The 14,780-nt window shown below is 34.3% G+C and overlaps 1 pseudogene; it reads left to right on the top strand.

The window, feature by feature from the left end:
- Nucleotides 1–1,784: 1,784 nt before the first annotated feature.
- Nucleotides 1,785–10,568, top strand: LOC112497158 (uncharacterized; annotated as a pseudogene).
- Nucleotides 10,569–14,780: the final 4,212 nt, after the last annotated feature.

Genomic DNA, 14,780 nt, shown 5'->3' with positions numbered 1-14,780 from the left:
AATATAGCTGCTAGTTCTAATTACGACCTCAAGTTATAGGTAACTTTGTATTTTTAATATTTCCTTTTTTATATTTTGTCTAATTCTAAATATTTTATTGGTTGATTACTTGATATATATTTGCTCTCAATTACTTGTTTGCTAAACATTTCTTAAATAAACGTGATGATATGCAAACTTAGAGCATGAAATGAATCTCATTATGCATTTACTTGATTAGATTTTGTTGAGTTATACTATTGCTTTAACTTTAGATATCTAAACTCAATTGATCAAGGTTAAAGAAGAGTATAAAATCATTGTACGGAACTGCATGGATATCACAGTCTAATGATTTCTTCTTAATCTTTCCCAAAGTCATTCCTGTTATTCATGGACATTGGTTGTATTTAATATTACTTATATTTTTTCAACTAACTATTTTCTACAGATTCTTGAGAGAGAGCAGGCATTGGGTTCTTTTTGGACTTGCTGTAATTTTTTAAAGAGCGGAGGCATTAGATTCTAGAGAGATAGATTTCATTGTCTATGTATCAATTCCTATTTTGTATTGACTAATAAACAAACTTATGATTATCTGTTACTTTATTCTTCAATCTTTCGTCAAAATAACCATGCCCAATAATAGACAACATCAATTTGAAACACTTGGAGCTAGTTCTGTTTTTTATTTTATCCAATTTAGGTTGAGTATTGTTTTTTTACATTTACATGTTTTTCTCTTGTTGGGTATTGTATTTGTGTGGGTAGAATTTAAAACAAGATTTTTCAAAAGAAGACGATACAAAATTGTGCCTGTAAGGTATTTGACAAAATGTATGAGTTATTAATTATTGTACTAAGGATAAGCTATTTGCTTATTTTCTTTTTATTTTAAATTATACATTAATTAAGCTTTATTTTGCAACTGGTATTATATGTATAGCATTTTGAATTCGCAATGATTTTCTAAAATTACTTATAAGAGGTAGAAATTTAATTAACCTTTCTCACCATGTTGGATAAGCTTTTAAAACTGTATCTATTGGCTCTGATTTTTTCATACTTATCAGTCTTTCATTTGTAATTGGAATCATATGAATAGCCTTTGTATTGAATTTTTAAAGATTTTGTGAATTTGACTGTAGTATCTAGAAATTTAGTTTATCTTCCTGGTCATCCTGGATATACTATGAGAACAATATCTATTGGTTGCGGTGTTTTCATTGTTTCTTTCCAATTTATGTTATAAACTTATCAGTCTGTCATTTGAAACTGGTATTATATGAATACAATCTACATTGATTTTTTAAAGATGTTTTTAATATTGGTTCTAAGATACAGAAGTTTGATTTACCTTTCTGACCATGGTTAATATATTTACTGATAAAAGTATTGATATTGTTATAGTTTGCATGTGGTTGGCAGATAGTTTCTTCGATTAATTCAATTTTATAAATTATTGTTCTGCTGTTATGCTAAAATCTTCTACAAAATTACGATAAGGTGTTTCATTGCTGAAGGTATGAATACATGTTTAACATAGATACATTTTCACTTTAGCTATACATTGGTGACTTATAATAATGGGTTCATTGACATCAAATGTCTTTTTTGTCCTCTATTGCTTTACTTGTGAGAAAGGCATGCATGGTTGCTTAATTTAACAATTCGGTGTATGTTGGGAATGACGTGTGATTGCTTAATTTAATAATTTAGTGTATGTTGAGAATGATGCATGGCAACTTAATTTCACTATTTGTTTCATTTAAATAAAATTTTACATTAACAGGTATCTTGTTAAAATGGATAAATCTTGGATATGGTCAGCAAGAGTGTCCAAAGAATATGAAGATGGAGTGCAGGGGTTAGTGAATTTTGTTACGCTTAATTCTGAAAATTGTAGATTAGTTAGATGTCCTTGTAATGAGTGTTGCAACCTAGAGTTCCATACTCCTGAACGAATAAAGGGTCATTTATTTCAAAATGGTTTTTTGCCAACATATATTGTTTGGGATAAACATGGAGAGGTTGATTCAAATGCAGCCTCTGCAAGTTGCCCAAAGTATTATGAAAATCACGAATTTAGGTTCCAAGATCACAGTAATGTTGAGGACATGATCCATGATGCATATGAACAATGTGATCAAAATCCTTAGTGTTTTAGGGATATACTTGAGGATGCTGAGAAGCCTTGGTATTTGGGTTCAAAGTATTCTAAGTTGTCAAGGTTAATGAAATTGTATAATGTGAAAGGGAAGTATGGGTGGTCTGACCAAGGGTTTAATGCTTTGTTAGAAGTTCTTTCTAACATGTTTCCAGAAAAGAATAATGTTCTGAAGTTGATGTATGAGGCCAAAAAAATAATGGAAATACATGCATACAAGAATGATTGCATTCTGTTCCGCAAAGAGTATGCAGATTTGAATAAGTGTCCTACTTGTGGACAGTCTAAGTGGAAAAATAAAAAAAATGTCAAAATAAGCAGTGGTATTTTCCTCCTATTTCTAGATTTAAACTTATGTTTCAATCACCCCAAACTGCCGAGAACTTAACTTGGCATGCTTTTCACCGAACTAGAGATGGTAAACTTTGCCATCCAGCAGATTCACCAGTATGGCATTTAGTTGACTCTAAGTGGCCTGATTTTGGCCAAGAACCTAGAAATCTTCGTCTAGCTCTCTCAACTGATGGGGTTAATCCACACAGCACTCTTAGTTCTATCTATAGTTGCCGACCAGTTATGTTGGTCATTTACAATCTTCCTTCATGGATGTGCATGAAGACAAAATTCATTAGGTTGTCTTTATTGATATATGGACCTAAACAACCAAGGAATGATCTAGATGTCTACCTAGCACCCTTAATTGATGATTTGAAAAGTCTTTGGAATATTGGTGTAGAAACTTATGATACTTTTAAAAAGCAAACCTTCAATTTGCAGGCTGTCTTGATGTGGACTATTAGTGACTTTCCCGCATATGGGAATTTTTCAGGTTGTACTGTTAAAGGTTACTATGCTTGTCCAGTCTGTGGCCTAGACAAAAAGTCACAGTGGCGTACACATAGTAAAAAATGTGTATTTTTAGGGCACCGTCGATTTTGCCACATGACCACTCATTTAGATCACTGAAGAAGGTTTTCAATAATAAGGCAGAAAGAGATAAACCTCCAAAAACTTTGTTTGGTCAAGAAATTTTGAAACAGGTAGATGGTATTAACTATAAGAGTGGTTAGCATAGAGGCAGCAAGCGAAAGCGTGATGATTGTGATGATGATATTGACAAATTATTCAAAAGAAAATCAATTTTTTTTTATTTAGCGTATTGGCAACATTTATTAGTTCGCCATGTGTTAGATGTGATGCACATTGAGGAAATGTTTGTGAGAGCATCTATGGCACATTACTTCATCAATCTGGAAAGACGAAAGATGGGGTCAAGGCTAGAAGAGATCTAATTGAATTACATATTAGGGGCAAATTAATTCCTAGTGAAAATAATAAAAATTCCATACCTGCAGCACCTTACACCTTGAGTAAAAAAGAGAAAAAAATGTTCTGTCAAACTTTGTTTGAAACCAAAGTTCCAGAAGGTTATTCTTCCAACTTCAGGAGTCTTGTAAACTTGGATGATTGTCGGCTTCAAGGTCTTAAATCTCATGACTGCTACACTTTGATGCAACAATTGCTGCCCTTAGCAATCCGTGGTTGTTTGCCAGAAAATGTTAGAAAAGCTATCATTAGGATGTGCTTTTACTTCAATGCATTATGTAGTAAGGTGCTAGAAACAAAATCTCTTGACAAACTGGAAAAACAACATTACGTCACTATGTGCTTGTTTGAGCAATTCTTCCAACCTTCTTTTTTTGACATAATGGTCCACTTAACGGTGCATCTTGTTGACCAAGTCCGATTATGTGGACTAGTGATTGACAATAAAAAGTGTACATTTCATAAAGATAAAATTATTAGTTTTGCACTTATTGTGTCGATTAATGCGCTCATCATTTCTAAATTATCTTAATATTCCCCAAATATATTTTTATGTTAAATTAATTCACAAAATGTTAATTTTTATCTTGTAAATATTTTTTCAAGAATAAAGATGAAATTGGAATTGAAAGCGGGAAGAAAGAAGAACTACTGGAGTACAATTGAGGAGATGTAATAATAAAAAATAAAAAATAATAAAAACAAAAAAAGAACAAAAGCATTGGCAAGTATGTTGGTGATGGTCAAGAGGCCATCATGCCGCCTGACCATCACACAATCCAATATGTATATATAATATAAAAATAAAATAAAATATTAATATTAATAAAAGAAAAGAAAAGAAGATGATTCCCTTGCCTATAAAAGGCAAGGGGATGCAAGCCAGAGAGGGGAGAAAAAGTTGAAGCCAAGAGAGAGAGTTGTAGCCAAGAGGGAACTGAAGAATTTCTGTCTTTCTTTCTTTTCTTTTCTTGTTTCCTTTTGTATCAATTTTTCTTGTAATATATTTCAAAAGTTTATCAAATAAAAAGAGTGTTGTGTTTTCTTTCACTATGAGTGGCTAATTTTACTAAGTTGAGGTGAAATGTGAAGCTCAATGTTTCAAACTATAAAATTTATTATTTTCTCAAATGAGTTTTTAAGTTTATTTTATTCCTTTCTAATTATTTTTATGTCATGTTAATTTATAAATTTCTTTGGATCTGTATGGTATTTTGACATAATGTCGACACATTAATATAGTGTGGCACTTTAGGTACTTTATTCCATATTTATCCACACACATAAAATTCAATGATATAATAATTAACTAGTAAAGTGAGGGCAAAATATAAATGAGAGTATTAAAATTATAGTTTGAATACAGAGAATGGATCTCGAACCTTAGCATATTTTTAAATTGATTTCAAATAATTTCTTTTCCCCACAATTAATTTTCTTAGTTTTAAATTGACTACTAGATTTAAAATTTCCTGTGGTTCGACCCCGGACTCACCGGGTTATATTATAACTAGACACTCTTATACTTAGGAGTAATACACTTTTGAGTTGTGTCAAGTTTTTGCGCCGTTGCCGGGGAGTTTTCTAAATTTGGTGTTAATTTGTCTTTACTTTATTTTTATTTTTTTTTTTCGTTACTATCTTTCCGTGATTCTATTTTATTCTCTTTTTACAAAACTTCAGTCAGCACCCCTCTTCTTTTTAAACCTTAACATTATCTATAAAATTTGTGAGAAACTTCATCTTAACCCAGAAACTTTTGCAAATCAGTCCCCAAATCAAATTTATTTCTTTAAATTTCTGCAATTTACTTTCCGTATTTATTTTAAATGGTCGATTCTACCGCCTGACTGTTATTTAAATATTGTTACTTTATGTATTTTTGTTTAAATGGTCGGTTCTACCGCCAAACATTTTAATTTCAGTTTATTTATTTTTGTACATTAATTTATGTAATTTTATTTTTTTATTATATGGCTGGTTTTAAAATATTACCTAAATTGTTTCTTTTAATTTCTTTGTTTATGGCTGGTTTCACCGCCTAATTTATTTATTTATTTATTTCAGTTTGTTTATTTTTATTTTACATTTATTTTGCTTATTTAATTTCCAATTTTTTTTCCTGTAATTTTCATTTAGCGTTTTATGCATCATTGGTTTAGCACACCTCATTAGCATTGCATACGTCGTTGGTCTGGTACAAATAATGGCAGATTAATTAGACATAGGAGCTTAAAAGTTTTTGGAGCACGAAAATGACCAAGCCTTACAAAATCTTCATGAACAGCCTAGGACACTTAGGGACTTCATGCATCCTACTAGAACAGGGTCACCATCATGCATAGTTTTCCCTCCTGATGAGTCACGTTTTAATTTCAAACCTGGCATCATTTAACTTCTTCATACTTTTCATGGTTTTGAGTCTGAAATTCATATTGGCATTTAAGGGAGTTTGAGGAAGTCTGTAACACATGTACTAATCAAAATTGTAGCATGAATATAATCATGCTTAAGTTTTTTCTTTTCTCACTAAAGGATAAAGCTAAAACATGGCTACAAAATCTTAGGTCAGGATCCATCAGAGCTTGGGATGAAATGCAAGCACAATTTTTGAAAAAATTCTTCCCACCCCACAGAACAAATCACCACTTTCACTTAAAAATTAGGAGAAACCCTCTACCAATGTTGGGATAGATTTAAAGAACTACTTAACATTTGCCTACACCACGGTTTTGAAACATGGAGATTAGTGTCTTATTTTTATGAAGGATTAACATCCCAAGGTAGACAAGTTGTTGAAATGATGTGTAATGGTGAGTTTAAAGATAAAAGTCCTGAAGATGCATTAGATTATCTTGACTATATAGCAGAGAATGCACAACACTGGGATACAATTGGGTCTTATGAGTCATCAAGTAAACCCTAGTCATCTCCATCTGGTGGAGGCATGCATAACCTTAGGGAAGACCATAATTTTCAAGCCAAATTTGCATCATTAGCTAGAAAAGTCAAAGCATTAGAGTTAAAAAAGAATGATCATGTAAAGTCTGTTCAAAATATTTCATGTTATGTTTGCGATTCTACTGACCATTCTACGTAGGACTGTCCAACCTTGCCAGCTTTGAGAGAAAGTTTGCACAAACAAGTAAATGTTGTTAACAATTTCAAAAGGCCAAATCCAAATCCATACTCCCAAACTTACAACTCTGGTTGGAGAAACCACCTAAATTTCAGTTGGAGAAATAACAATCATGCACAACCTTCACAATCAGTTCCTCCGTGTCAAATTTCTAAAACTCCCAAAGTTACCCACTAGATGTCCCACCACCAAGAAAAACTCTGAAAGACACATGGTTAGAGCAGATGTTAGTCGATTAATAACCAAACGATGCAAACCTTAACCAATTTGACAGAAACTATCTCCAAACTAACATCTGCTCTAACCATGCATGAAAAAGGAAAGTTTCCTGCTCAACCTAAACCAAACCCTAAGGGTCAACAACATCCTCAAATGGAAAATTCAGGAAACCAAAATATGAGTCAAGTCAAATTGGTTATAACCCTTCGTGGTGGTAAAGTGGTCGAAAAACACATTGTGGACCCTCGTGAAACTAGTAAAGATTCAAGTTCAGAAAATAGAGAAGAGTCTGTCAAACCTTTAACCCATGAAGAAATAACCAACTCTCCTCCTGTACCCCCATTTCCTCAAGCACTAATCAAGCTAAAGAAATCAAACTATAGTCCAGAAATTTACGAAGTTTTTAAACAAATAAAGGTCAACATTCCTCTGCTAGATGTCATTAAACAAGTACCTTCTTATAATAAATTTTTGAAAGATCTATGCACGATGAAAAGGAAACATAAGGTGCAAAAGAGAGCTTTTCTAGCAGAACAAGTAAGTTCCATTCTCTCAACCAATAGTACTTTGAAATATAAGGATCCTAGTTGTCAAACTATTTCTTGCACTATTGGGGATCATAAAATTGGACATGCTTTACTTGATCTTGGTGCCAGTGTTAATTTGCTTCCTTACTCAGTATACCAACAACCCAATCTCGATGAGTTAAAACCAACTTATACTACTCTTTTACTTGCTGATAGATCGATTAAGTTTCCAAAAGGAATAATTGAAGATGTATTAGTTTGAGTCGATAAATTCATATATCCTGTGGATTTTATTGTTTTGGAAATGGAACCAATTGCTAATGAATGCAAACAAATTCCTGCTATATTGGGTCGACCATTTTTAGTTACTGCTAATGCTTTGATTAATTACATGAATAGATTAATGAATTTATCCTTTTGTAACATGACATTGGAACTCAATGTGTTTAACATGTGTAAACAACCTCACCACCAAGAGGATGATGATAATGAGAATGAGGAGATTGATCTCATCGAGCCAATCATTGAGGAACTTATTCAGGATGAGAATTTTACAAACTCTGTGGAAATTTATTTTGCTGGTTCTTTTGAATCAAGTAAGGAATTAAATTGTGATACTGCTAACATATGTTCTACACTTGATTCTATGCAGGTACTTGCAGGTGACGATGACCAATCAAACTTTGAAGATACAATACAACCTGAAGAACCAAACGAAGAGGAAGCACCAGAGCTCGAATTAAAGCCCTTACCAAAAGAATTAAAGTATGTCTATCTTGGAGAACAACAGACATATCCGGTGGTAATTTATTCCCAGCTCACACATGATCAAGAAGGTAAGTTGTTATCTGTACTAAAAAAGCATAAAACTGCATTTGGTTGGACTTTAAAAGACATAAAAGGCATTAATCCTTTAATTTGCACACATTAAATACACTTAGAGGAAAATGCCAAAACACCCCGTCAACCACAAAAGAAGATTAAACCCTCATATGAAAGAAGTGGTAAAAAATGAGGTCCTTAAACTACTGGATGTAGGAATTATCTACCCTATCTCTGATAGTAAATGGGTAAGTCCAACACAAGTAATACCGAAGAAATCTGGAATAACTGTTGTAAAAAATGAAAAAGGTGAACCAATCCCAACACGAATTCCATCTAGTTGGCGTATGTGCATTGATTACAGAAAATTAAATGATGCCACTAAAAAAGATCATTTTCCCCTTCCATTTCTAGACCAAATTCTCGAAAGAGTGGCTGGACATCCCTACTACTGCTTTCTTGATGGCTACTCTAGCTATTATCAAATCTCTATAGCCTTAGAAGACCAGGAAAAACCATATTCACATGCCCATTTGGAACATTTACATTTAGGAGAATGTCTTTTGGACTTTGTAATGCTCCTGCAATATTTCAAAGGTGCATGCTAAGCATTTTTAGTGACATGGTTGAAAATTGTCTAGAGGTTTTTATGGATGATTTAACTGTATTTGGTAATTCTTTTGATACATGTCTTGATAATCTAGAAAAAGTTTTGGAAAGGTTCAAAGAAAAAGGACTAGTTTTAAATTGGGAAAAAATGTCATTTCATGACCACTTTTGGAATTGTCTTTGGCCATGTTATGTCTTCAAAAGGAATTGAAGTTGACAAAGCCAAAGTTGAAGTCATTTGAAAATTACCCTCACCAAAGACAATTAGAGAAGTTTGTTCCTTTTTAGGAGGTTTATAAAAGACTTTAGTGCTATATCTAGACCACTTTGTAACCTCCTAATAAAAGACACACATTTTGAATGGACTAAAGATTGTCAACAATCTTTTGAAAAAATAACTTCTCTTTTGATATCTGCCGCGATAATGCAACCCCCTGATTGGTCTTTACCTTTTGAGCTAATGTGTGATGCTAGTGATTATGTTATTGGTGCTATTATAGGTCAAAGAAAGGAAGGTAAACCCTTTGTCATCTATTATACAAGTAGAACTTTTAATAATGCTCAAATGAATTACACTACAACTAAGAAAGAACTACTTGCTGTAATATGTGCATTGGATAAATTTCGTTCGTATTTAATTGGTTCATCCACTATTGTTTATTCTGATCATGTTGCTGTGAGATATTTAATGTCAAAACAGGATGCCAAACCAAGGTTGATACGATGGATTTTGCTACTTCAAGAATTTAACTTGAAAATCAAGGACAAAAAGGGCACTGAAAATATTGTTGCAGATCATCTTTCAAGACTTACGAATGAGTCTTCAATTGAAACAACAACCATCAATGATTATTTCTCTAATGAATTTTTATTTTCTATAAACAAAATGTCTTGGTATGCTAATATTATTAATTATCTTGCAACAGGTGAAATGCCATGTGACTAGGGTTCCAAGGACAAGAAGAAATTCTTAACAGAAGTGAGCAGTTTTTATTGGGATGATCCATAACCATTTAAGTACTGCTCTAATCAAATTTTTTGAAGATGCATACCAGACGATGAGGTAAGTAAGGTCATTCAATTTTGTCATTCTGAAGCATGCGGTGGCCATTTTTCTTCAAAAAAGACAGCTGCAAAAATATTGCAGTGTGGATTTTATTGACCTACATTATTTAAAGATTCACATGCATTCTGCAAAGTGTGTAAGAATTGTCAAATGGTAGGGTCTATTTCAAAGCGAAACATGATGCCTTTAAACCCCATCCTTGTCATTGAAATATTTAATTGTTGGGAAATTGATTTTATGAGCCCTTTTCCATCATCATTTGGATTTGTATACATTTTTGTTGCTGTTGATTATGTTTCAAAATGGATCAAGGCGATTCCTTGTCGGCACAATGATCACAAGATTGTGATTTGCTTTTTAAAAGAAAATCTTTTGAGCAGATTTGGAATACCTCAAGCCATTATCAGTGATGAAGGTAAGCATTTTTGTAATAAGCCATTTGAGTCCTTAATGAAGAAATATGGAATTACACATAAAGTTGCTACCCCTTATTACCCTCAAACAAGTGGTCAAGTTGAATTAGCAAATAAGGAGATAAAACAAATTTTAGAAAAGACAGTTAATGCAAATAGTAAAGATTGGTCTCTTCGACTAATTGATGCACTTTGGGCATATCGTACTGCTTTTAAAACATCTTTAGGAATGTCACCCTATCAGCTTGTTTATGGAAAATCTTGCCACTTACCAGTTGAACTTGAACATAAATCATTTTAGGCCATTAAAACTTTTAATTCAAATCTTGATGATGCTGGTAATATACGTAAATTGCAATTAAATGAACTTGAAGAATTAAGGAATGATCATATGAGAATTCTAGAAATATTAAGGCAAGAACCAAATTTTTTCATGACAAAAGAATTTTTCGGAAAACATTTGAAATTGGTCAAAAAGTTTTACTTTATAATTCTCGTCTTCATTTATTTCCAGGGAAGTTAAAGTCAAAGTGGAATAGTCCATTTGTTGTAAAAATGTGTATCCATATGGAGCTGTAGAATCGAGAATCCGAAGGATGGTGTCACATTTAAAGTTAATGGCCAAAGATTAAAACCATATTTGCAATACCAACCACGTGAAGCAGATACCGAAATCAATTTGAGTGACCCACCAAATTTTGATTAAGCCTTTTCATTTTAACTTTTTGTGAATTTGATTTACTGTTACTTTATCGTTTGAATTGTTTGATTTTTTTTCCTTTTCCCATGTCTTGAATGGAGTGCATTGCATTGTCTTTAATTGTGTGTTGTTTGACAATTGTGTTTTAGCTCACCAAATTTTTATACTTGTCATGAGTACCTCCATGAGAAATTTCCTTTTCGATCATCTTAAAACGCTTTTACATGTAAAATTTCACCTGAGGAAATTGCTCCAATTTTGTAAATCACGTCCCATTTGGGATCTACAACCACCAAAGTTATTATCCCAGGTGAAAGATCTAGAAAGACAACTCAAGGAAATAGAGGATGGTATTTATAATTTGCAATTGGAAAGGTTCATGATTAATGTGCTGCAATGTGCCTCTGTTGGCTTGATTTTGTTGGAATTAATCATAAGTCTGATTGCCTCTTATTGCTACTACTACTCAGGCAATTGAAGATAGCAATGCTACTGTTGCCTTTTCTTTTGATGCATTTGCCTCCAATGTTTTGCTACTACTCAGGCCGAGGGATAGAGAAATGTTGTTGCTGCTGCTTCTTATTCTAATCTATTTGCCTTATTAACTGCTATTAAAGTTGTTGCCAAAACAAGATGTTTTCTTTGTTTCAAAATTAACTGTGGTTTTTGCTAGTATTATGCCATTCAAGCTATATTTCATGAATTTGGTTGTTGAACCAATTTGGTGAATTGTATGTTGATTGTTAAATGTAAAATGGAGCTTGATGGAATTTGTTAAATGCAATATTATTGGGTTTTGAATCCAACATTTGTTCCATAACTATTGTTGAAAATTGTTGTTTAATGGCTTTAATTTTAGGCTATTGGTAATTGTAATAATGAAAATTTTATTATTTTTTCAAATTTACAAAATCTATTGACACCATTTTAGCATCTACAAATATTAATATTTTTAAATCACAACACAAATGATACTAGCGCATCAAAACATGCTTCATACCATAGAATCACTATCTGCGTGACTGTATAGAATCACAATTATTTTGATATTATCGAATCACAAATTGTTTGACACTGTAACATCAAAGCGTATGTGATGTTACAATGTAGGCATTTCTTTGATACTAAGGTGTCGTGGAATCGTTGATACAAAAAATATGTGTCAGAAAATTTCTTGCACCGTGATTAGTGACACTAAACTCGGTGTCACTAAAAATCGTTACTGATACCGAAATAGTATCAAAGAAGGCCATTTTTCTACTAGTGTGTGTGATTACTTAAAGGTTTCTGACATGTTTCAATTTTAATTGTTTATGTGACTACTTAAAACTCTATTTGTAGGTTTCAATTTTAGTTATTTATGTGATTGCTTAAAGTCATCATAAAATATGGTGACCCATTCTATCTTTCGTGGTGGTAGGTTCACAGTCACAAAAGACACTTTGTGATGCCATGTCATTGGTAATATAAACTCTAGGAGACTCATATATGTCAGCGCTACCTGCCATCTCAAATAGGTCACAAGAGGTCATATGTGATGGCAAAACAAAGGACATATAAACCACTTTTTTTTTGTAGTGGTAAATTATCTTATTTGTCCTTGCATATTTATAAATAAGCTAAATTCTTGATTTGCTATCATAGCAGTCTATGTTGACCTTCATCCCGACAATGCTACCTCCCTTACCTGGACGCTCCTTGAATGGTTCTCCCCAATACCATGGTGGAGAAAGAAGCTTCAACAGCTCTCAGCTTGCCAAAACTTGCCTTGACAAACTTTGCGAGCAAAAACAGTTTTTCAAAGAACTGTTAAAAGACAAAGAACCATTCCGAAGTGCTTGGGCAGTTTTGGAACGGTCAGAGGGTTCAATGCCTAATTGCCAGAAACCTGATTTTAAATCGAATTTGGAAAAGATCTGGGCATTTTTGAGAAAAGTAAACATGATATCTTGCTTTTTTCAGGATCCCACGATGAACATCGCCAGCTGTTAACTCAGTTCTATGATATTGTTCAACATCACATGTGGACCACCACACTCATCATCTTTCGGCTTTATTAAAAAAGAAGCCCCCCGAGTGGAATGCTGACCACACCACTCATGAGCTTCTCAAGCTTATGCCTCTTGAATGGATCTCCAACTATGAGCAGTTCCATAATAATACAGCTCCAATTCAGACATCTGAAAGCATGTTTGAAAGACGACAGGATGGAACTGTCAGACTGACTTTCAAACCACCTCCCAGTGCTCCACAAGAACCTCCTCGGCTTTCCTTTACTTATTCCTCAATGCTTACGGCTGTTCTCACAGCCCAGGAAGACCTGCCCATTTCCGGATTTAATTCCGACAGCGATCAGTCCCAAGTAATTTTCCATCAACAGTTACTGTCCCTAGACACTACTGTTGATGGAAAATTACTTGGGACTGATCGCTGTCGGAATCAGAGGGTTAGGGTGAAGTACGTGGCGTTGTTATACCAGAACTACAACAGTTAAGACTGTTCTTAGGACCAGTAGTCCGCAAGCTCGGGTTTCCAGCCGATATACTTTCGCAAAACTTTTAAAACATTTTTCTCGGGTTATACAACCCAAAACAGACTTTCCTTTAGTCTAAAACAGGGTACCAAACCAGATAAGAAATGATCAAAAGTTTTCTGATGCACAAGATCCTTAGCATTGAGCGAACAACATTTCATGTTGAGATAGTCTCGTCGTGCAGCTTCAAAGACTGCAGAGGGGTCTCCAAGGAATTGATCATGGATAACCGCAAGAGCACTTGAGACTTCTGGTAATTGGACAAACTGTAGCTGTCGGTATTGACCGAGAGAATCAAACCAATCTCTTAGAGCACCCGTAAAACGAGTAGCATATTCTCTAAGGACTGATTCAGTCGTAGCTCCGGGTCTGAGCATTTGGAGGTCAATCCAGGCAGACATTTCATTGAGTCGGTCACGCCATTTATGGGATGGAAGATCATCAAATGTGAACCATGGACCATTGGATGGTTTTTGACTGGGGGAACTAGGCTGGGTTTGAGCTGGAGGAGGTTGGTTTGTTGCCGAAGATTCAGGTATGTCTTCGTCAACTTCGGAGGGAATATCAACATAGGGTTCGGTATGAGAGGGTTGTCCGGGAGAAGGCTGATCAGGTTGGGTCATCAAGATTCGGGTGATATCAGCATAGGACTTTTCAGAGTCACTTGAGGATGGTGAGGAGGCTGTGTCAGATTCAGTATGACTATCAGAAACAGCTAGATTGGAATCAGAAGTTTGGTCATCGGAAGTAGAGGAATGGGTTACTGTATGGGCACTAAATTGATGCATGGGCTGTTTATCTTTGGGTTGAGGGTGTAGTGGCGGTGGAGCTGGCGGAGATATCTGTGTAGGAGGAGCTAAAGGTTGACCAGGGATGGATAGAGAAGAAGGGTGTAGTGAGACAGGTCGAGGTTGTGAGCGGGGTTGTGGTCTAGGTTTTGGCTTAGGTTTGGGCAGTGGATTATCACGAAAAAGAGTATGGGTCATGCCAAAGAGTTTAGATGGATCATATGGTTTGATGGGGGAAAGCATAGAGGCAAAATGATGATAAGTTGGACCAACGGAAGGAATAGGAGGTGAAGAGGTAAAAAGGGAAGGCCTTTCAATCTGAGCAAGCTCAGTTTTTAGGCGACGGATTTTTCGTTCTTTTTGATCAAATTCTGGACCATAGTAGCGCTGGGCAAGCATAGCGCGTAGTTCAGAATCAAGTTGGGTAATCCTGGACTGGAGATTTTGGTGGATTTGGTGCATTTGGGTGGTGATGGAATCAACCTTTGTCTC

This window comes from Citrus sinensis, chromosome 9, assembly GCF_022201045.2.
Source record: "Citrus sinensis cultivar Valencia sweet orange chromosome 9, DVS_A1.0, whole genome shotgun sequence".
In the NCBI taxonomy this organism is placed as follows: domain Eukaryota; kingdom Viridiplantae; phylum Streptophyta; class Magnoliopsida; order Sapindales; family Rutaceae; genus Citrus; species Citrus sinensis.
Note: the sequence above shows the minus strand (reverse complement) of the source record. Positions and strands in the feature narration are given on the sequence as shown.